The 17302-nt window shown below is 41.3% G+C and overlaps 1 pseudogene; it reads right to left on the bottom strand.

The window, feature by feature from the left end:
• Nucleotides 1-12140: 12140 nt before the first annotated feature.
• LOC108350295 (40S ribosomal protein S6 pseudogene) lies at nucleotides 12141-12863 on the bottom strand (annotated as a pseudogene).
• Nucleotides 12864-17302: the final 4439 nt, after the last annotated feature.

The raw sequence follows: 17302 nt of genomic DNA on the forward strand, positions 1-17302 counted from the left end.
ACACATGCCTGGAAAACTCTCATACATATAATTTTAAATTAATAAGACAAGAAGACTCATAATTGAAAAAATTGATAAAGAAGCATTATCCTCAGATAACCTCACAAACTGGGTTTACTAGACAATTACTTTAGCCCAATTACCTTCAATATTCTCAAAGAGCTCCAAGAAATGGTGGACAAGAGACTAAAGGAAATCACTGGAATGGTTCATACCTTGTTTCTCTTTTTTTTTTTTTTTCTTTTTTTTTTTTTTTTTTTTTTTTTTTTTTTTTTTTTTTTTTTTTTTTTTTTTTCGGAGCTGGGGACCGAACCCAGGGCCTTTCATTTGCTAGGCAAGCGCTCTACCACTGAGCTAAATCCCCAACCCCTTGTTTCTCTTTATAAGTCAATAGAGACATCGCTATTGTTAAAAAGTAATAAAAAAGAAACTTGCTGGGAACAGTACCACAACTAAAAGGAAAATTCCACAAAAGTAGTTCAAAGCAGATTAGAGCAGGTGGGAAAAAAATATGGACAAACTTAAAACACAAGTCCACTGAGATTTGGGCTAAGAGCAGAAAGAGGCAGGAGATGGAAAAAAGAAGAGCTCTCTGGGGCACTGCTAACCATACCAGCAGACACGCAACAGAAGCCAGGAAGAACGGGAGCAATGGGACAGATAGACAGGACCCTATACACTCCAGTCCACAAATGAGCTCAAGAAACGCTTTAGAAGACTCACACATAAGCAAACTCTCAATACAAAAGAAAAGTCTTGAGAGCAGTCAGAGGGAGTGGTTCTTACCAAAGCAGGGAGTGTCAATGAGATTAACAAATGATTTCTCCTTGAAAACTCTAGCCACTAGAACAGAAAGAATGAGCTGAGCTGAGTGCTTTTGCTTGTTCATTTCGTTTGGTTGTTGTTGCTGCTGCTGCTGCTGCTGCTGTTGCTTTTTCAAGGTTACATTGCTTACTTGATACTCTTTTTTTTTTTTTTATTAACTTGAGTATTTCTTTTTTTTTTTTTAACCTTTTTTTTTTTATTATTAACTTGAGTATTTCTTATATACATTTCAAGTGTTATTCCCTTTCCCGGTTTCCGGGCAAAATCCCCCTCCCCCCTCCCCTTCCTTGTGGGTGTTCCCCTCCCAACCCTCCCCCCATTGCCGCCCTCCCCCCATAGTCTAGTTCACTGGGGGTTCAGTCTTAGCAGGACCCAGGGCTTCCCCTTCCACTGGTGCTCTTACTAGGATATTCATTGCTACCTATGGGGTCAGAGTCCAGGGTCAGTCCATATATAGTCTTTAGGTAGTGGCTTAGTCCCTGGAAGCTCTGGTTGCTTGACATTGTTGTACTTTTGGGGTCTCGAGCCCCTTCAAGCTCTTCCAGTTCTTTCTCTGATTCCTTCAACGGGGGACCTATTCTCAGTTCAGTGGTTTGCTGCTGGCATTCGCCTCTGTATTTGCTGTATTCTGGCTGTGTCTCTCAGGAGCGATCTACATCCGGCTCCTGTCGGTCTGCACTTCTTTGCTTCATCCATCTTGTCCAATTGGGTGGCTGTATATGTATGGGCCACCTGTGGGGCAGGCTCTGAATGGGTGTTCCTTCAGTCTCTGTTTTAATCTTTGCCTCTCCCTTCCCAGCCAAGGGTATTCTTTTTCCTCATTTAAAGAAGGAGTGAAGCATTCACATTTTGATCATCCATCTTGAGTTTCGTTTGTTCTAGGGATCTAGGGTAATTCAAGCATTTGGGCTAATAGCCACTTCTCAGTGAGTGCATACCATGTATGTCTTTCTGTGATTGGGTTAGCTCACTCAGGATGATATTTTCCAGTTCCAACCATTTGCCTACGAATTTCATAGACTCGTTGTTTTTGATAGCTGAGTAATATTCCATTGTGTAGATGTACCACATTTTCTGTATCCATTCCTCTGTTGAAGGGCATCTCGGTTCTTTCCATTTTCTGGCTATTATAAATAAGGCTGCGATGAACATAGTGGAGCACGTGTCTCTTTTGTATGTTGAGGCATCTTTTGGGTATATGCCCAAGAGAGGTATGGCTGGATCCTCAGGCAGTTCAATGTCCAATTTTCTGAGGAACCTCCAGACTGATTTCCAGAATGGTTTTACCAGTCTGCAATCCCACCAACAATGGAGGAGTGTTCCTCTTTCTCCACATCCTCGCCAGCATCTGCTGTCACCTGAGTTTTTGATCTTAGCCATTCTCACTGGTGTGAGGTGAAATCTCAGGGTTGTTTTGATTTGCATTTCCCTTATGACTAAAGATGTTGAACATTTCTTTAGGTGTTTCTCAGCCATTCGGCATTCCTCAGCTGTGAATTCTTTGTTTAGCTCTGAACCCCATTTTTTAATAGGGTTATTTGTTTCCCTGCGGTCTAACTTCTTGAGTTCTTTGTATATTTTGGATATAAGGCCTCTATCTGTTGTAGGATTGGTAAAGATCTTTTCCCAATCTGTTGGTTGCCGTTTTGTCCTAACCACCGTGTCCTTTGCCTTACAGAAGCTTTGCAGTTTTATGAGATCCCATTTGTCGATTCTTGATCTTAGAGCATAAGCCATTGGTGTTTTGTTCAGGAAATTTTTTCCAGTGCCCATGTGTTCCAGATGCTTCCCTAGTTTTTCTTCTATTAGTTTGAGTGTGTCTGGTTTGATGTGGAGGTCCTTGATCCACTTGGACTTAAGCTTTGTACAGGGTGATAAGCATGGATCGATCTGCATTCTTCTACATGTTGCCCTCCAGTTGAACCAGCACCATTTGCTGAAAATGCTATCTTTTTTCCATTGGATGGTTTTGGCTCCTTTGTCAAAAATCAAGTGACCATAGGTGTGTGGGTTCATTTCTGGGTCTTCAATTCTATTCCATTGGTCTATCTGTCTGTCTCTGTACCAATACCATGCAGTTTTTATCACTATTGCTCTGTAATACTGCTTGAGTTCAGGGATAGTGATTCCCCCTGAAGTCCTTTTATTGTTGAGGATAGCTTTAGCTATCCTGGGTTTTTTGTTTTTCCAGATGAATTTGCAAATTGTTCTGTCTAACTCTTTGAAGAATTGGATTGGTATTTTGATGGGGATTGCATTGAATCTGTAGATTGCTTTTGGTAAAATGGCCATTTTTACTATATTAATCCTGCCAATCCATGAGCATGGGAGATCTTTCCATCTTCTGAGGTCTTCTTCAATTTCTTTCCTCAGTGTCTTGAAGTTCTTATTGTACAGATCTTTTACTTGCTTGGTTAAAGTCACACCGAGGTACTTTATATTATTTGGGTCTATTATGAAGGGTGTCGTTTCCCTAATTTCTTTCTCGGCTTGTTTCTCTTTTGTATAGAGGAAGGCAACTGATTTATTTGAGTTAATTTTATACCCAGCCACTTTGCTGAAGTTGTTTATCAGCTTTAGTAGTTCTCTGGTGGAACTTTTGGGATCACTTAAATATACTATCATGTCATCTGCAAATAGTGATATTTTGACTTCTTCTTTTCCGATCTGTATCCCCTTGATCTCCTTTTGTTGTCTGATTGCTCTGGCTAGAACTTCAAGAACTATATTGAATAAGTAGGGAGAGAGTGGGCAGCCTTGTCTAGTCCCTGATTTTAGTGGGATTGCTTCAAGTTTCTCTCCATTTAGTTTAATGTTAGCAACTGGTTTGCTGTATATGGCTTTTACTATGTTTAGGTATGGGCCTTGAATTCCTATTCTTTCCAGGACTTTTATCATGAAGGGGTGTTGAATTTTGTCAAATGCTTTCTCAGCATCTAATGAAATGATCATGTGGTTTTGTTCTTTCAGTTTGTTTATATGATGGATCACGTTGATGGTTTTCCGTATATTAAACCATCCCTGCATGCCTGGGATGAAGCCTACTTGATCATGGTGGATGATTGTTTTGATGTGCTCTTGAATTCGGTTTGCCAGAATTTTATTGAGTATTTTTGCGTCGATATTCATAAGGGAAATTGGTCTGAAGTTCTCTTTCTTTGTTGTGTCTTTGTGTGGTTTAGGTATAAGAGTAATTGTGGCTTCGTAGAAGGAATTCGGTAGTGCTCCATCTGTTTCAATTTTGTGGAATAGTTTGGATAATATTGGTATGAGGTCTTCTATGAAGGTTTGATAGAATTCTGCACTAAACCCGTCTGGACCTGGGCTCTTTTTGGTTGGAGGACATTTAATGACTGCTTCTATTTCCTTAGGAGTTATGGGGTTGTTTAACTGGTTTATCTGTTCCTGATTTAACTTCGATACCTGGTATCTGTCTAGGAAATTGTCCATTTCCTGAAGATTTTCAAATTTTGTTGAATATAGGTTTTTATAGTAAGATCTGATGATTTTTTGAATTTCCTCTGAATCTGTAGTTATGTCTCCCTTTTCATTTCTAATTTTGTTAATTTGGATGCACTCTCTGTGTCCTCTCGTTAGTCTGGCTAAGGGTTTATCTATCTTGTTGATTTTCTCAAAGAACCAACTTTTGGTTCTGTTGATTCTTTCTATGGTCCTTTTTGTTTCTACTTGGTTAATTTCAGCTCTGAGTTTGATTATTTCCTGCCTTCTACTCCTCCTGGGTGTATTTGCTTCTTTTTGTTCTAGAGCTTTTAGGTGTGCTGTCAAGCTGCTGACATATGCTCTTTCCTGTTTCTTTCTGCAGGCACTCAGCGCTATGAGTTTTCCTCTTAGCACAGCTTTCATTGTGTCCCATAAGTTTGGGTATGTTGTATCTTCATTTTCATTAAATTCTAAAAAGTTTTTAATTTCTTTCTTTATTTCTTCCTTGACCAGGTTATCATTGAGTAGAGCATTGTTCAATTTCCACGTATATGTGGGCATTCTTCCCTTACTGTTATTGAAGACCAGTTTTAGGCCGTGGTGGTCCGATAGCATGCATGGGATTATCTCTATCTTTCTGTACCTGTTGAGGCCCGTTTTTTGACCAATTATATGGTCAATTTTGGAGAAAGTACCATGAGGAGCTGAGAAGAAGGTATATCCTTTTGCTTTAGGATAGAATGTTCTATAAATATCCGTTAAGTCCATTTGGCTCATGACTTCTCTTAGTCTGTCTACATCTCTGTTTAATTTCTGTTTCCATGATCTGTCCATTGATGAGAGTGGGGTGTTGAAGTCTCCCACTATTATTGTGTGAGGTGCAATGTGTGTTTTGAGCTTTAGTAAGGTTTCTTTTACGTATGTAGGTGCCCTTGTATTTGGGGCATAGATATTTAGGATTGAGAGTTCATCTTGGTGGATTTTTCCTTTGATGAATATGAAGTGTCCTTCCTTATCTTTTTTGATGACTTTTAGTTGGAAATTGATTTTATTTGATATTAGAATGGCTACTCCAGCTTGCTTCTTCTGACCATTTGCTTGGAAAGTTGTTTTCCAGCCTTTCACTCTGAGGTAGTGTCTGTCTTTGTCTCTGAGGTGTGTTTCCTGTAGGCAGCAGAATGCAGGGTCCTCGTTGCGTATCCAGTTTGTTAATCTATGTCTTTTTATTGGGGAGTTGAGGCCATTGATATTGAGAGATATTAAGGAATAGTGATTATTGCTTCCCTTTATATTCATATTTGGATGTGAGGTTATGTTTGTGTGCTTTCATTCTCTTTGTTTTGTTGCCAAGACGATTAGTTTCTTGCTTCTTCTAGGGTATAGCTTGCCCCTTATGTTGGGCTTTACCATTTATTATCCTTTGTAGTGCTGGATTTGTAGAAAGATATTGTGTAAATTTGGTTTTGTCATGGAATATCTTGGTTTCTCCATCAATGTTAATTGAGAGTTTTGCTGGATACAGTAACCTGGGCTGGCATTTGTGTTCTCTTAGGGTCTGTATGACATCAGTCCAGGATCTTCTGGCCTTCATAGTTTCTGGCGAGAAGTCTGGTGTGATTCTGATAGGTCTCCCTTTATATGTTACTTGACCTTTTTCCCTTACTGCTTTTAATATTCTTTCTTTATTTTGTGCGTTTGGTGTTTTGACAATTATGTGACGGGAGGTGTTTCTTTTCTGGTCCAATCTATTTGGAGTTCTGTAGGCTTCTTGTATGTCTATGGGTATCTCTTTTTTTAGGTTAGGGAAGTTTTCTTCTATGATTTTGTTGAAGATATTTACTGGTCCTTTGAGCTGGGAGTCTTCACTCTCTTCTATACCTATTATCCTTAGGTTTGATCTTCTCATTGAGTCCTGGATTTCCTGTATGTTTTGGACCAGTAGCTTTTTCCGCTTTACATTATCTTTGACAGTTGAGTCAATGATTTCTATGGAATCTTCTGCTCCTGAGATTCTCTCTTCCATCTCTTGAATTCTGTTGGTGAGGCTTGTATCTACAGCTCCTTGTCTCTTCTTTTGGTTTTCTATATCCAGGGTTGTTTCCATGTGTTCTTTCTTGATTGCTTCTATTTCCATTTTTAATTCCTTCAACTGTTTGATTGTGTTTTCCTGGAATTCTTTCAGGGATTTTTGCGATTCCTCTCTGTAGGCTTTTACTTGTTTATTAATGTTTTCCTGTGCTTCCCTAAGTGTGTTCATGTCTTTCTTGAAGTCCTCCAGCATCATGATCAAATATGATTTTGTAACTAGATCTTGCTTTTCTGGTGTGTTTGGATATTCCATGTTTGTTTTGGTGGGAGAATTGGGCTCCGATGATGGCATGTAGTCTTGGTTTCTGTTGCTTGGGTTCCTGCGCTTGCCTCTCGCCATCAGATTATCTCTAGTGTTACTTTGTTCTGCTATTTCTGACAGTGGCTAGACTGTCCTATAAGCCTGTGTGACAGGAGTGCTGTAGACCTGTTTTCCTCTCTTTCAGTCAGTCATGGGGACAGAGTGTTCCGCTTTCTGGCGCGTAGTTTTTCCTCTCTACAGGTCTTCAGCTGTTCCTGTGGGCCTGTGTCTTGAGTTCACCAGGCAGCTTTCTTGCAGCAGAAAATTTGGTCTTACCTGTGGTCCCGAGGCTCAGGTTCGCTCGTGGGGTGCTCCCCACGGGCTCTCTGCAGCGGCAGCAACCAGGAAGACCTGTGCCGCCCCTTCCGGGAACTTCAGTGCACCAGGGTTCCAGATGGTCTTTGGCTTTTTCCTCTGGCGTCCGAGATGTGTGTGCAGGGAGCAGTCACTTCTGGTTTCCCAGGCTTGTCTGCCTCTCTGAAGGTTTAGCTCTCCCTCCCACGGGATTTGGGTGCAGAGAACTGTTTATCCGGTCTGTTTCTTTCAGGTTCCGGCGGTGTCTCAGGCACAGGGGTCCTGCCGCTCCTGGGCCCTTCCCCACGGGAGCCCAGAGGCCTTATACAGTTTCCTCTTGGGCCAGGGATGTGGGCAGGGGTGAGCAGAGTTGGTGGTCTCTTCCGCTCTGCAGCCTCAGGAGTGCCCACCTGACCAGGCGGTTGGGTCTCTCTCTCACCGGGTCTCGAAACTTCATAACCTTTGGGTGAGATCTTTCTCCCTCCATGCAAACTATATGCTACAATGGGCATTGTTATTAAGCCCTCTTCCTCAGCTTATGTCCCAAAAGGACAAGCAAACTCTTCTTCTCCATGTTGTCTCAAAAACCTTCAAACTGAATCAACTTGAGTATTTCTTATATACATTTCAAGTGTTATTCCCTTTCCCGGTTTCCGGGCAAAATCCCCCTCCCCCCTCCCCTTCCTTATGGGTGTTCCCCTCCCAACCCTCCCCCCATTGCCGCCCTCCCCCCATAGTCTAGTTCAATGGGGGTTCAGTCTTAGCAGGACCCAGGGCTTCCCCTTCCACTGGTGCTCTTACTAGGATATTCATTGCTACCTATGGGGTCAGAGTCCAGGGTCAGTCCATATATAGTCTTTAGGTAGTGGCTTAGTCCCTGGAAGCTCTGGTTGCTTGACATTGTTGTACTTTTGGGGTCTCGAGCCCCTTCAAGCTCTTCCAGTTCTTTCTCTGATTCCTTCAACGGGGGACCTATTCTCAGTTCAGTGGTTTGCTGCTGGCATTCGCCTCTGTATTTGCTGTATTCTGGCTGTGTCTCTCAGGAGCGATCTACATCCGGCTCCTGTCGGTCTGCACTTCTTTGCTTCATCCATCTTGTCTAATTGGGTGGCTGTATATGTATGGGCCACATGTGGGGCAGGCTCTGAATGGGTGTTCATTCAGTCTCTGTTTTAATTTTTGCCTCTCCCTTCCCTGCCAAGGGTATTCTTTTTCCTCATTTAAAGAAGGAGTGAAGCATTCACATTTTGATCATCCGTCTTGAGTTTCGTTTGTTCTAGGGATCTAGGGTAATTCAAGCATTTGGGCTAATAGCCACTTATCAATGAGTGCATACCATGTATGTCTTTCTGTGATTGGGTTAGCTCACTCAGGATGATATTTTCCAGTTCCAACCATTTGCCTACGAATTTCATAAACTCGTTGTTTTTGATAGCTGAGTAATATTCCATTGTGTAGATGTACCACATTTTCTGTATCCATTCCTCTGTTGAAGGGCATCTCGGTTCTTTCCATTTTCTGGCTATTATAAATAAGGCTGCGATGAACATAGTGGAGCACGTGTCTCTTTTATATGTTGAGGCATCTTTTGGGTATATGCCCAAGAGAGGTATAGCTGGATCCTCAGGCAGTTCAATGTCCAATTTTCTGAGGAACCTCCAGACTGATTTCCAGAATGGTTTTACCAGTCTGCAATCCCACCAACAATGGAGGAGTGTTCCTCTTTCTCCACATCCTCGCCAGCATCTGCTGTCACCTGAGTTTTTGATCTTAGCCATTCTCACTGGTGTGAGGTGAAATCTCAGGGTTGTTTTGATTTGCATTTCCCTTATGACTAAAGATGTTGAACATTTCTTTAGGTGTTTCTCAGCCATTCGGCATTCCTCAGCTGTGAATTCTTTGTTTAGCTCTGAACCCCATTTTTTAATAGGGTTATTTGTTTCCCTGCGGTCTAACTTCTTGAGTTCTTTGTATATTTTGGATATAAGGCCTCTATCTGTTGTAGGATTGGTAAAGATCTTTTCCCAATCTGTTGGTTGCCGTTTTGTCCTAACCACAGTGTCCTTTGCCTTACAGAAGCTTTGCAGTTTTATGAGATCCCATTTGTCGATTCTTGATCTTAGAGCATAAGCCATTGGTGTTTTGTTCAGGAAATTTTTTCCAGTGCCCATGTGTTTGAGATGCTTCCCTAGTTTTTCTTCTATTAGTTTGAGTGTGTCTGGTTTGATGTGGAGGTCCTTGATCCACTTGGACTTAAGCTTTGTACAGGGTGATAAGCATGGATCGATCTGCATTCTTCTACATGTTGCCCTCCAGTTGAACCAGCACCATTTGCTGAAAATGCTATCTTTTTTCCATTGGATGGTTTTGGCTCCTTTGTCAAAAATCAAGTGACCATAGGTGTGTGGGTTCATTTCTGGGTCTTCAATTCTATTCCATTGGTCTATCTGTCTGTCTCTGTACCAATACCATGCAGTTTTTATCACTATTGCTCTGTAATACTGCTTGAGTTCAGGGATAGTGATTCCCCCTGAAGTCCTTTTATTGTTGAGGATAGCTTTAGCTATCCTGGGTTTTTTGTTTTTCCAGATGAATTTGCAAATTGTTCTGTCTAACTCTTTGAAGAATTGGATTGGTATTTTGATGGGGATTGCATTGAATCTGTAGATTGCTTTTGGTAAAATGGCCATTTTTACTATATTAATCCTGCCAATCCATGAGCATGGGAGATCTTTCCATCTTCTGAGGTCTTCTTCAATTTCTTTCCTCAGTGTCTTGAAGTTCTTATTGTACAGATCTTTTACTTGCTTGGTTAAAGTCACACCGAGGTACTTTATATTATTTGGGTCTATTATGAAGGGTGTCGTTTCCCTAATTTCTTTCTCGGCTTGTTTCTCTTTTGTATAGAGGAAGGCAACTGATTTATTTGAGTTAATTTTATACCCAGCCACTTTGCTGAAGTTGTTTATCAGCTTTAGTAGTTCTCTGGTGGAACTTTTGGGATCACTTAAATATACTATCATGTCATCTGCAAATAGTGATATTTTGACTTCTTCTTTTCCGATCTGTATCCCCTTGATCTCCTTTTGTTGTCTGATTGCTCTGGCTAGAACTTCAAGAACTATATTGAATAAGTAGGGAGAGAGTGGGCAGCCTTGTCTAGTCCCTGATTTTAGTGGGATTGCTTCAAGTTTCTCTCCATTTAGTTTAATGTTAGCAACTGGTTTGCTGTATATGGCTTTTACTATGTTTAGGTATGGGCCTTGAATTCCTATTCTTTCCAGGACTTTTATCATGAAGGGGTGTTGAATTTTGTCAAATGCTTTCTCAGCATCTAATGAAATGATCATGTGGTTTTGTTCTTTCAGTTTGTTTATATGATGGATCACGTTGATGGTTTTCCGTATATTAAACCATCCCTGCATGCCTGGGATGAAGCCTACTTGATCATGGTGGATGATTGTTTTGATGTGCTCTTGAATTCGGTTTGCCAGAATTTTATTGAGTATTTTTGCGTCGATATTCATAAGGGAAATTGGTCTGAAGTTCTCTTTCTTTGTTGTGTCTTTGTGTGGTTTAGGTATAAGAGTAATTGTGGCTTCGTAGAAGGAATTCGGTAGTGCTCCATCTGTTTCAATTTTGTGGAATAGTTTGGATAATATTGGTATGAGGTCTTCTATGAAGGTTTGATAGAATTCTGCACTAAACCCGTCTGGACCTGGGCTCTTTTTGGTTGGAGGACATTTAATGACTGCTTCTATTTCCTTAGGAGTTATGGGGTTGTTTAACTGGTTTATCTGTTCCTGATTTAACTTCGATACCTGGTATCTGTCTAGGATATTGTCCATTTCCTGAAGATTTTCAAATTTTGTTGAATATAGGTTTTTATAGTAAGATCTGATGATTTTTTGAATTTCCTCTGAATCTGTAGTTATGTCTCCCTTTTCATTTCTAATTTTGTTAATTTGGACGCACTCTCTGTGTCCTCTCGTTAGTCTGGCTAAGGGTTTATCTATCTTGTTGATTTTCTCAAAGAACCAACTTTTGGTTCTGTTGATTCTTTCTATGGTCCTTTTTGTTTCTACTTGGTTAATTTCAGCTCTGAGTTTGATTATTTCCTGCCTTCTACTCCTCCTGGGTGTATTTGCTTCTTTTTGTTCTAGAGCTTTTAGGTGTGCTGTCAAGCTGCTGACATATGCTCTTTCCTGTTTCTTTCTGCAGGCACTCAGCGCTATGAGTTTTCCTCTTAGCACAGCTTTCATTGTGTCCCATAAGTTTGGGTATGTTGTATCTTCATTTTCATTAAATTCTAAAAAGTTTTTAATTTCTTTCTTTATTTCTTCCTTGACCAGGTTATCATTGAGTAGAGCATTGTTCAATTTCCACGTATATGTGGGCATTCTTCCCTTATTGTTATTGAAGACCAGTTTTAGGCCGTGGTGGTCCGATAGCACGCATGGGATTATCTCTATCTTTCTGTACCTGTTGAGGCCCGTTTTTTGACCAATTATATGGTCAATTTTGGAGAAAGTACCATGAGGAGCTGAGAAGAAGGTATATCCTTTTGCTTTAGGATAGAATGTTCTATAAATATCCGTTAAGTCCATTTGGCTCATGACTTCTCTTAGTCTGTCTACATCTCTGTTTAATTTCTGTTTCCATGATCTGTCCATTGATGAGAGTGGGGTGTTGAAATCTCCCACTATTATTGTGTGAGGTGCAATGTGTGTTTTGAGCTTTAGTAAGGTTTCTTTTACATATGTAGGTGCCCTTGTATTTGGGGCATAGATATTTAGGATTGAGACTTCATCTTGGTGGATTTTTCCTTCGATGAATATGAAGTGTCCTTCCTTATCTTTTTTGATGACTTTTAGTTGAAAATTGATTTTATTTGATATTAGAATGGCTACTCCAGCTTGCTTCTTCTGACCATTTGCTTGGAAAATTGTTTTCCAGCCTTTCACTCTGAGGTAATGTCTGTCTTTGTCTCTGAGGTGTGTTTCCTGTAGGCAGCAGAATGCAGGGTCCTCGTTGCGTATCCAGTTTGTTAATCTATGTCTTTTTATTGGGGAGTTGAGGCCATTGATATTGAGAGATATTAAGGAATAGTGATTATTGCTTCCCGTTATATTCATATTTGGAAGTGAGGTTATGTTTGTGTGCTTTCATTCTCTTGATACTCTTAAAAGACTTATTTTTGACTGAACTCAGAAGAAGAAGCTCTTAGCTAGAACAACCTATATCTCTTAGCAATCTGTTCCTGATGCTTTTCTTTGGCTTCCTTTATTCTCCTCGCCAAAAACTTAGGATATTCTCCAGCCTTCTCCTTGTTTTTATTTCTTTGTTTCTTCAGAGAACTACATTGGTGTTTGTGTTGCACAAGAAGCTGAATCTTGGGTGCTTTGGTCCTGAGCTTCTTACCTTCTTTGTTTACGAGCTTTATGACAACATACTAGGAGATATCACCTTGTTTAGAGAGATAAAAAAAAATTTTGGATTCTGCTGGTTCTTTTAGGTCCCAGACAAGGAGGCATGGTAGTATCAGTCAGTCCACAAATCCCCTTCCTTCTCTCCTGTCTTTATAATAACCAAGTTGAGAATACTTAGACTGGCATCCACAATGCAGTCATGGACAGACTTGTGCTTCCTGTCTCCAATTCTCCTTGATCTACAACAAGAATGCCCCTTACTCAATAGCAGGCAACATTCTGCCATGGTTCAAAACACCCTGCTTCATGGAACACCTTGTTTGCCACTCCTACCACTGATTCAGACCACATAACCCTTCTACTCTTCACAGAGTATTTGCAGCTACTTCTGTGGCCATGTACTTATCACAGAGCATAGGAAGGTTACGCTGTCATTCAATAAGTTTCTGACAGTTGGTGGCTGGGAAGAAATAACTCAGCTTCATCTTGATGTAGCCAACTGCCTGGGAAGCCCCATGAAAAAGAGCAAGCTAATGTTTTTTAAGTACTAAAACGAAATAATGTTGCCCCAGAATTCTTTATCTAGAAAAAGTATTCTTTAAAAAGAAATAAAATAAAACAAGAAACACTAGTGAGTGTCCTCCATGCATGGTATGTACTCACTAACAAGTGGATATTAGCAAAAAAAAAAAAAAAAGTACACAATACCCAGGATACAATCCACAGAACTCAGGAAGGTTAACAAGTGGAAGGGCCCAAGTGGGGATGCTTCAATCCCACTTGGAAGGGAGAAGAAAGCAATCATAGGGGGCAGAGGGAGGTAGGGATCTGGGTGGGAGAGGAGACAGGGAGTGGGAAAGGAAACATAATCAGGTATTGGGGGTGGGAAAACAGGACTGAAGTCCTGAGGGCCAGAAGAAAGAATAGAAACAGGCAACCTTGGGAGGTGGGAAGGGAACCTCTAGAGTATACCAAAGACTTGGGAGGTAAGAGACTCAGGACTCAAAGGGAGGGAACTTAGACGAAATACCCTAAGTGGAAAGAGGTAACTTGTAGAGTCCACCTCCAGTAGAAACACAGGGCACCAAGTGGAGGGATGGGGTTCTATCCCACTGTTAAAAACTCTAACCCAGAATTCTTCCTGTCTATAAGAACTGCAGGGACAAAAAAGAAGAGACTGAGAGAAAGGAGGTCCTAGTGACTGGCCCAAATTAGAACCCATCTTAAGGGGAGGCTCCAAGGCCTGACGCTATTACTGATGCTATGGTGTGCTTACAGACAGGATCCTAGCATGGCTGTCCTCAGAGAGGCACAACAAGCAGCTGAAAGAGTCAGATACAGATACTTACATCCAACCAATGGACAGAAGCCGGGGACCCCTGGGGTTGAATTAGGGAAAAGCTGGAGAAGCTGAGGAGGAAGGTAACCCCATAGGAAGACCAACAGTCTCAACTAACCTGGATACCCAAGATCCCTCAGACACTGAGCCACAAACCAGGCAGCATACACCAGCTGATATGAGTCCCCCACCCCCAACACATACACAGCAGAGGATGCCTGGTCTGGCCTCAGTGAAAGAAGATACACCTGACTCTGGGGAGACTTGAGGCCCCAGGGAGTAGGGAGGTCTGGTAGAGTGGGTGTGGGGGTCGGGGACATCCTCTTGGACCCCTGAAGGAGGTGGGTGTATGAGATGAGGAACAGCCAGAGGGCAGACCCGGAGGGTGATAAAGACTGGACTGTAAAATAAAAAAGATTAAAAAAATTTTTAAAAATAGCAAGTAAAGAATAAAAGATATATTATTGAAAGAAAGAAAGGAAGAAAGGAAGAAAGGAAGAAAGGAAGAAAGGAAGAAAGAAAGAAAGAAAGAAAGAAAGAAAGAAAGAAAGAAAGAAAGAAAGAAAGGAAGGAAGACTAATGAGTGTCCTCAAGATAAAATGAGAGGTTGCTAAGGTAAATCAAGCACTTTATGGAGAAATTTAAAAACCACGAGTAAAGCTAACTGTATATGGGGGAAAAAAACATTAGTTGTTGAATTTTGGCTTTGTATGTTGTTTTAACTAAGGTTCTACAGAAAGATGGAGCCACTATACAGCAGAGAGGGAAAGTCAAGAACAAGAGATTTATAAGGCAACTAGACCATTTGACTATGGAGGCTGAAAACTTCCACAGTAGGCTGCACCCATAATTTGGAACCACAAGAACCAGTAAGTCAGTTCAGTCAAGACTATAAGCATCCAAATCTGAGAAGTCAACAGTGCATCTCTTTGATCAAGTCTAATGTTCCAGGAACCTGTAGATTCTCCACTAGGAATCAGAGAGTTCAAAAATCAAGATGCTTTGAAGTTCTGACATTCAAAGTAGGAAAGATGGGATTCCCAGCACTAAAAATCAGCAAAAAAGTCCCTTCTTTCCTTAGATTCCATGCAGACCAACATTGATCAACATTGTAGACTTGCATTGAAAGCAAGCATTCTTCATACAGTCTATTGACTCGGTTGCTAAGCATCTCATCTGGACCTACCCAACACAGCACATTGTAAGAAGCCAAACGGCTTCCCTTTCAACAGAAGAGGTGCACAGTGTCTACTGAATCACTGATAATAATGTGATAGCCAAGAAGAAACAATATTTTACCAATTTGCTGCGTAATCTTTAATGTAATCAAATCAATATCCAAAACCAGTTAGTCAACATTCCATTTACTGTAACAAATGCCTGAGATAACCTCCTTCTAAAGAGAAAGGATTATTTGGCCACAACACTGGAGATCTCAGTCTACCATCATTTGGTCTTGGGGTCACGAAGCACATGTTGCTAGGGTGTCTGTTGAATAACAAAACTTTTTCTCAAGCCAGCTAAAAAGCAAGAAAGAGAAATAGGTCAAATTCTCAATGTCTTCATCAAAGACACCCCCTCAGAAAGTTCTCACCCTCCTCCATTCATCTCCACCTCTTAATAACTATACCAGTTCCCAATTGTGCCACTAGCTGAAAGCCAACTTCCAGCAATGGACTGCTAGGAGACACTTATCCAAATTATAGCATGCATTCCACTGATATGAAGTAGCCAGAATGTTTAAATGAAAAAGACAGAAAACCAAAACTTGGCAAAACCATCACAGCTTCTTTTGAGGGGTGGGAAAATGTTCCATAGTAGAATAGGGCGCGGTAACTCTGTATACCATGTTGTGCTTAAGCCAGAGGGTCATTGTGTTAAATCATTATATGCTGACACATCATGAGAGAACTCTACTTCAATAAAATTGTAAAAGATTTAAAGTAAAACCTTTACCCCATCCTTGAGGAAGCCAATGCCTAAAGAAATAGGAAGATAACTGACCAGGGTCATGAAAGATGGTGGTTCCTAAAGCTGATCTCATCTAGTAGTCTAGGACTAGCTCACCCCTTGCATATGATTGGAGAAGTATACAAGGAGGGGTTTCCAACCCTGGGATGTTGCCTGGTAGAGTTAAAAGTTTCACAGTGAGGCATAATTTAGGGGCCAGACTCCCTTCAATACACATGGTAGCAGCTAGACAAAAAACTCCAATCTCTGCCCTCTGCCCTATGGCCTATGGCCTATGGCCTCTGCTCTAGCCTCAAACTTCATGATTAGCTTAAAGCACAACCTCAACTGGCTCACTTCAGCAACACAGACTCAGCACACACGGAGCCTGTGGTATGCCCAGGGGAAATTTATCCATCTCTGTATTGCTGAGCTGATCAGTACTGGCCCACTGCAGCGTGCTTATTCTCTTGCTCTCAACCAATGTAATACTGAGAATATGGAGACCCACCCTCCAAAATATTAGCTACTGCTGAATGAACATTCTAACTCTCATAGCTAACGCCACAGTAAAGGTAGATTTGCCAAGATTAACTCTACCCCTACTCTGTGAAAGGCAAATTAAAACCAGGAGTTCTGACTCAATTACACTTAGGAGCACAGGGCACATATACGAGCTCTTGTTTGTTTGTTTGTTTGCTTGTTTTCCTTTTCTTTTTCCCACAAATGAGTTTCTCAGTTTTGCACTTTGGAAACTAAAAAGCGTTAAACTGAGTGTGTGTGTGTGTGTGTGTGTGTGTGTGATGGTTTGAATGAGAATGACCTTCATGGGTTCATATGTTTGAACGTTGGTTCATAGTAGGTACAACCATCGACAAGGATTAGGACATATGGCCTTGTTGTATGGGTCTTGATGGCCCCAGGTCATCACTGGGGTGGGGTTTGAGGTTTGAAAAGCCTGTATCATTCCCTGTTAGCTCTCTGCACTGTGGTTGCTGTCACAACATGTAAGGACTCAAATACAGCTACAGTGCCATTCCTACCTGACACCAGCTGTGCTTCCTAAGGATCCTGGACTGGCCCTCTGAAACTCTTAAGAAATTTCCCAATCAAACGCATCGTTAACAAGCTGCCTGGATCATGGTGTCTCTTGACATCAATAGAACAATGACTTAGACAGTGTACAATGAAGGCAAGTTAAGGGAAGGCAGAGACCTTTTACTACTAATGGAGGCTGCTGTGTTATGTATGCATCCTTCATTTTTCAAAGCTGTTTGTGGAAATGTCACATCTTATATGGATTACTCTGTGTCAGTTACAGTCAGCAAAAGCAAGCCAGAGCCTGACAAATACAGAGGTGGATGCTCACAGCCAACCATGGGACTGGGAACAGGGTCCCCAATGGAGGAGTTAGAGAAAGGACTGAAGGATCTGAAGGGGTGTGCAACCCCATAACAAGAACAAAAGTATCAACCAACCAGACTCCCCAGAGCTCCCAGATACTAAACCATCAACCAAAGGGTACCCATGGAGGGACCCATGGCTCCAGCTGCATGTGTAGCAGAGGATGGCATTTCTGCCATCAATAAGAGGAGAGACTCTTGGTCCTGTGAAGGCTTGATTCCCCAGTGTAGG

This window comes from Rattus norvegicus, chromosome 2, assembly GCF_021556685.1.
Source record: "Rattus norvegicus strain SHRSP/BbbUtx chromosome 2, alternate assembly SHRSP_T2T, whole genome shotgun sequence".
Taxonomy (NCBI): Eukaryota; Metazoa; Chordata; class Mammalia; order Rodentia; family Muridae; genus Rattus; species Rattus norvegicus.